Genomic DNA, 6162 nt, shown 5'->3' on the forward strand with positions numbered 1-6162 from the left:
TTTTTTAATAAAAGGGAAGGGGGGGGGGGGGGGAAACAAGGAAAAAAAAGCTTCGAATTAGTTGTTACAAATTTAATGCCATTACTTTTTTTTGATCATTCATTTGCCTCTGATAATTTGTTTTCTTTAAGACACATAAAGCAGTACGAGATTTTCAAATAACAGAACTGTTTATTAACAGTATTAATTCTGTTGCAGTTGATGCTGGTCCAGCTGCCTCCCTATGCATTCGAGTGTAGAGTACAAGAGTTATCCAGGGGTAGGAGTTGACCAAGCTTAGGAAAAAAAGGTTGCCTCGATCCCATAAGGACACTGTAGATAGTCCGACACTCCGCTGTGATGTCATCTGCAGCCCAGCCGCGCCCGGCCACTACCCAACACCTGCTTGCTGACGGCATTCCCTTATCAGCTCGGCTCGTTTTACGTTTATAAATACCTTTACATGTCTGATAAACAATACATATATAATTTCATTTATTCTTTGCTGACTACGATATACAATGAACGATATTGTACATTACGATTTTTGTTGTGAAACAATCTCTTTGCAAAAATACTCGCACTACGGAGCAGTCCAACTATTCCAGTGTGACATATACATATCGAAAAATCTGATATTATTGTTTTCTAAAGCATGTTTTAAATTTTTTCTTTGAATTGTTTTTGACAGCAACTAACTAAAATACGAAAATGAACTTTTAAAAGTACTCGCACCATGCTTATAACAATCGTGACATTTTGCTCTAGGAGCTTAAGAGCTACTTATTTATAAATCAATAATTATTTTTTGCCAATCACAAAATAATGTTAACTTATTTTTTTCAGGAACTACTCCATTGCATGTATGTTGTGTATGTTCATTATAATTGCTTTGATATGTTTTTCAAATGACTTAACAGCCTGTGATTAGAAGCAGATCTCAGTTTTAGAATAAATCCATTATTTTCTAAAGTTAATTCTGATAAACATATAACTATAAAATTAGTCATTGGTCATGGGTCAATTTACCCTCCTTTACAAAGCCAGTAATATGAATTAACTTTCTTTAAAAACTATTCAAAATAATATTGCGCATGCGGATATAAGATGAAAAAGCATGTTTCGTTTGTTTTTAATATTTAAGTTTTCTGTAATGAGTTTTTTCATAACTTCCGAATCTAAAATTGTTTTTCATGTGACAAGAAAAAACTTTTCTTTAAGGACCCAGATTTTTTCCTAAGTATTTCAAACGATACATTTTTAGAACTAAACCAGAAATATGTTGACAATGTGTACATGTTTATTCATCACTTAAATTTTAGTTTGAATTTCCATAAACTTACAAGCAATTCAACCCCCTAAGTAATTTAACTCGGTCTGTTCAATGCAAATAACTTTCCAGAGTTTTTATAGGTTTTTATTTCATGTTTGAGTGAAGGTACTGCATTTAGTTTGAGAGATTTTCTAGCGCAAGTATTTAACAATTCAACTATTAAGTCATGCTCGCAATCATCTGTGAAGTTCCCTGAAATAATGTAATATGTTTTTGGAATCCACTTACCTTCTCTTCAGTATTTTTGAATCCAAACTCGCAAAAGTTGCTCAGCACTAGGGAATCGATGATATATGATATTGACATCGCCTCAAGTGATCCTCCCAGTCGCTTAGACCGTTGTTGCACATTGCCCAGGGCCGGTGCAAGGTAAATTGGCGCCCTAGGCGAAATACCCTAATGCCCCATCCCCCTCCCCCGGCCGGACACCACCAAAAATTTTTTCCATGCCTCAAAATACATCACGCAAGCCTAAGATTTTGTCAACAATCAAATGTAAGCAGGCTTGTGTTTTTTTTTTTTACTTTTTACTTATGACAAATCATAAACAGGTCACCGTGGACTTTAAATAATTACTTATATGAATATAAATATTCCAAACTGTAACAAAAATCAATTTTAATTTAGTTTCAATAATCGTTAAACATATTATATCAGCTGTGTTATGTGTCGTGCTGCGCCGCCCCCAGCTACTTGGCACCCTAGGCGGGTGCCTAGTTCACCTATATGGACGCGCCGGCCCTGACATTGCCACCTCTTTGCTCCGATGGCACCACCAGTGCGCGTGTGGAGAAAAGTGTAGATGCACGGGGGAAGTGGAGTGCAGGCCGCACAATTGTGTCGGGGTAGTATTACGCGAGTCACAAAAGCCTTCACATCTCAAGGAGCTCGCAGCTAATAGAGGAGTGGAGTAGCAGTGTTGCTGTTGGCAGCGGAGATGTCAGACACGCAGGAGGCAGTGCTAGCGGACGGACGCCTTGGCCGATGCGGGACGCAACCATGGCGAGGAAGCTTCTTAAGTTCGTCATCTCGTTCCACAACAAGAACCTGTGGTACTCTCTGGAACAGTTCCTGAGTGGGAGGGTGCTCATCGAGCGAGAGCGACACACCTGCACTAGGCTAGATCCCCCAGGCCATGAGGCTTGAACCGGAACTTTAACCATGCCAAATGGGATCAGCCCCAGCGACATCAAAATAGCGCCCAACTAGTGTGGCCTATCATACAAACAAATCTAATGAACAAATTTCCAAATTTTAGTTTTTTTTCGCATAGTGGATAAGGACTCATGTATAGACAGGCGATAGTGAGGCACGAAACCGGAGCGGGTGCACGGATAAGACCAGCTCAAGTTCCATGCCCGAAGCAGCATGACCGTGAGATTGACACTCCCCTCACACCCGCGCCCCCGTCACAGCCGCGAGACGTCAGCTGACAGTCGAGACACGTCAGACCACCGGACTTACACACAGGCTCCCGCGAGACAGGAAGCATGCGGGCACGGACAATAATTCGCAAGTGAATGAAGGCGGCCCTCCCTGCCTGCTCGCGCCCTGTAAACGACGTCCCGAGTTGTCGCGCGGGCCGGTTGACCGTGATCGCGATGCAGAACTCGGATGTAATGATTGACATGGACGAGCTATGGGACACATATCTACTGACCGGGGTACCCATGGGCAATGCAATCGCTGGCACACATTCAGGGGGTCAGTGCAGAGTGAAGGTCCAACCGAAAGTGTACGAGGGACAGACGAAAGCCACACTGGCACACAGGTGCAATGCTGTGGAGTGCCACCGACAACCCGACGAGGTGGCATACTGTTACGAGTGCAGCACCATGAGGCATTTCCTGGATGGTGTACTGCATGTGATGACAGAGTGACGGACCAGCACAAGTGACCATCGTGAGTGAATCTCGGCGAGTTATCGCCCGTGTCAAGTGACCTGAATTTGCGGGATAGGCACACGTGGACCTGGGGAAGTTCACGAGGATGTATCGTGACCACCTGGCCAGGTATGCCGATCCATTGGACGAATGGACGAAGCGTGTTAGCGACCAGCTCAAGGGGAGTGCACAGGACTGGTGGGCCATGATTGGTGAATACGAAATGGAGTGGCACGATTTCACTACATGTCACGAGGGGCGATTCAATGATGTGCGCGCACGTGCACAATGTCAATGCTCTCTGTTCTGTGAGACACGGAGGACAGACGAAGATGTGGAGACCTTTATTAGAGCCAAGGTTCGACTGCACCGACGCCTGGCCACCAGAGAAGATGTCAGCATCACCTTGGGAATTAAGGTGGAGCTGATGCGACGGGAGCTATGCCCGCACCTGCAACGAGCAGTCGACAGAGGCCTCAAGGACTTCGTCCTGCTTTCCAAGGATATCGAACGAGTCCTCCGCCTGTCACCTCGCCCACAAGACACCCCGGCCCAACATCAGGAGAATTCACCTACACAAGTTTTTGCAGCTGATGATGCCCTGGTGGTGGTACTGTATGTGGCATCCACAGCCTCAGACACCAACAGACAGGAAGGAGAGACGAGGGGCCGTGGCACCGCACCACCGACGAACCCGAGTCAGCTGTGTCAGAGAAACCAGTGTGACAGAGCCCCGCATTGCATGTACTCCCGGGAGGAGACGTACCATTGGCATGATGTATGCCCAACTCGGGCTGCACTGTGGCAGACATGCCGACCAGGAGGACCTCAGGTTGGAAACGACAACTAGGAAGCAGAATACCAGCAGGCTACTGTTCCCAAATCATGGCACCTGCGGCACCTGCTGGGACAGCCCGCACAACCCAGTAACCTGTCAGACCAGTCGGTGGTGCCATGCACCACCCACCCCAGCTCCACACTGGTAATATGCGAGTGATGCCAAGCACCAGGTGCCACCATCGACATCGACACTGGCACCAACTGCAGCACCAGAACAAGCACTACTACCACCCTCAAGACCATGTTGTGGTGCCACACACCATTCTTCCAAGCTCTGCACTGGGTCGTCGGCGAGTGATGCTGAGCACTGGGTGCTACCTACAAACCCAGCACCCCCTGCAGGACAGAGCGGTGGACATTCTCTGCTCGGACGGGTGGGCGACGACCTGGAACTACTGATTCGGGTGCCCGTCATGCTGAACGGCCAGCCAGTCCATGCCCTGGTGGACACCGCGGCGAGTCACACCTATGTCGCGGCCCAACTGGTGCCAGAGGCGGACCTGAAGCACGGCGAGGAAGTCGTCCAGCTGGCCACCCAGATGATTTTCGCGCTCACATCTGGGTGCGCTCAGGTAACAATTACCATTCGAGACATGTCCAGTCGGACAACAGTCCTGTTGATGCAAGACCTGAGGGACGACCTAATCCTGGACCTACCCTGGCTTGTTCAGGAGGATGCATCTATAGATGTTAGTGAGCGTAAGCTGCATGTGGAATGCCAGGGTCACAGGATGCTGTACAGCATCGGCCGAGGGGTGATTCCCCAACCCACACCTGCTGTCATGTTAAATGACCTTCAAAATGAGTTAATCCCAAAATACACAGAATTGTTCAATGATGTCCTGGCACAGCAGGCACAGGTGTTTTCTGCCATGAACAGGCTGCGGCGCAACCACTGTGAGCCAGCACACCATTCCAACACGTCCCCACGAGCCTCGATTTGTTAAGCTGTTCAATTTAGGACCTCATGAGCGCGATGTGATCCAAACATAGATCGCAGCGATGCTGCACGATGGAGTAATCGAGCCGAGCGAGTTGCCATACAATTGCTTGGTGGTGATGGCGAAAAATAAGGATGGCTCGCTTCGGTTTTGTGTAAATTTAAGGCCAACCATCCCCACCCCTCCACCACTCATTTACATCACAGGTGGGCTGGCAGGGTTGGGAGATGCCCGCATTTTCTTCTCCCTGGACCTCCAGTCTGGGTACTGGCAGGTGCCATTCTACCCCGAGGACCGACCAATGACCGCTTTCACCGATGGCTGCAGGTTCCAGTTCTGCGCCATGCCGTTCGGGCTGATGAATGCCCCCGTGACCTTTCAGGCCATGATGGTGCGCATCCTAGATGGGTTAGTGGGACAATTTGCCACGGCCTATCTGGACGATGTGATCATCTGGTCGAGGACGTGGGAGGAGCATGCGCAGCACTTTTCCTTGGTCCTCGAGCGGCTGGCCAGACAGGGACTTACCTGCGCGCCCTACAAGTGCCATGTCGGCGCGGTGGAACTGGAGTTTCTGGGGTACTTAGTGAACACGTACGGCTAATACCCCCCTGCCGACCCAGCTTGACTTAATACAGTCCAAACCTGCCCCCGTACTCAGAAACAGCTGCAGCAGCTAGTGGGCCTTATGAACTGACTCAGGAGCTTCATACCAAACTTTGCCATAGTGACAGCCCCAATGACCAACTGTTGTCCCCTAAATTCAAATTCAGGTGGACCCCAGAGGCAGATCGCACATTAAATGCCATCAAATGCTTGTTTCGTGAGTGCCATACCCTGGCTCATTTACAGCCCATGGAACACATTTACCTACAGATGGATGCCAGCCAGGAGGGCATGGGCGTGGTCCTGTACCAGTTGGGATCAGAGGGCGAGCGGCACGTCGTGGAATAAGCCAGTGCCAAGTTTGGGCCGGCGGCACGCCGCTACCTCGTGAATGAGCAGGAGTGCATCGCGGTTGTGTGGGCAGTGGGCAGGTATCGGCATCATCTGGAAGGCAGGGCATTCACACTCAGGGCCTCAAGTGGCTGGACTCTGTGCAGGGGCGTGAGTCGAAATTTACACAGTGGGCCCTCACATTTCAGAAATTCAACTTCCAGGTAGAACATGTGTGGGGGCGCGAAAA

The sequence above is a fragment of the Bacillus rossius genome, chromosome 1 (genome assembly GCF_032445375.1).
Source record: "Bacillus rossius redtenbacheri isolate Brsri chromosome 1, Brsri_v3, whole genome shotgun sequence".
NCBI classification, from domain to species: domain Eukaryota; kingdom Metazoa; phylum Arthropoda; class Insecta; order Phasmatodea; family Bacillidae; genus Bacillus; species Bacillus rossius.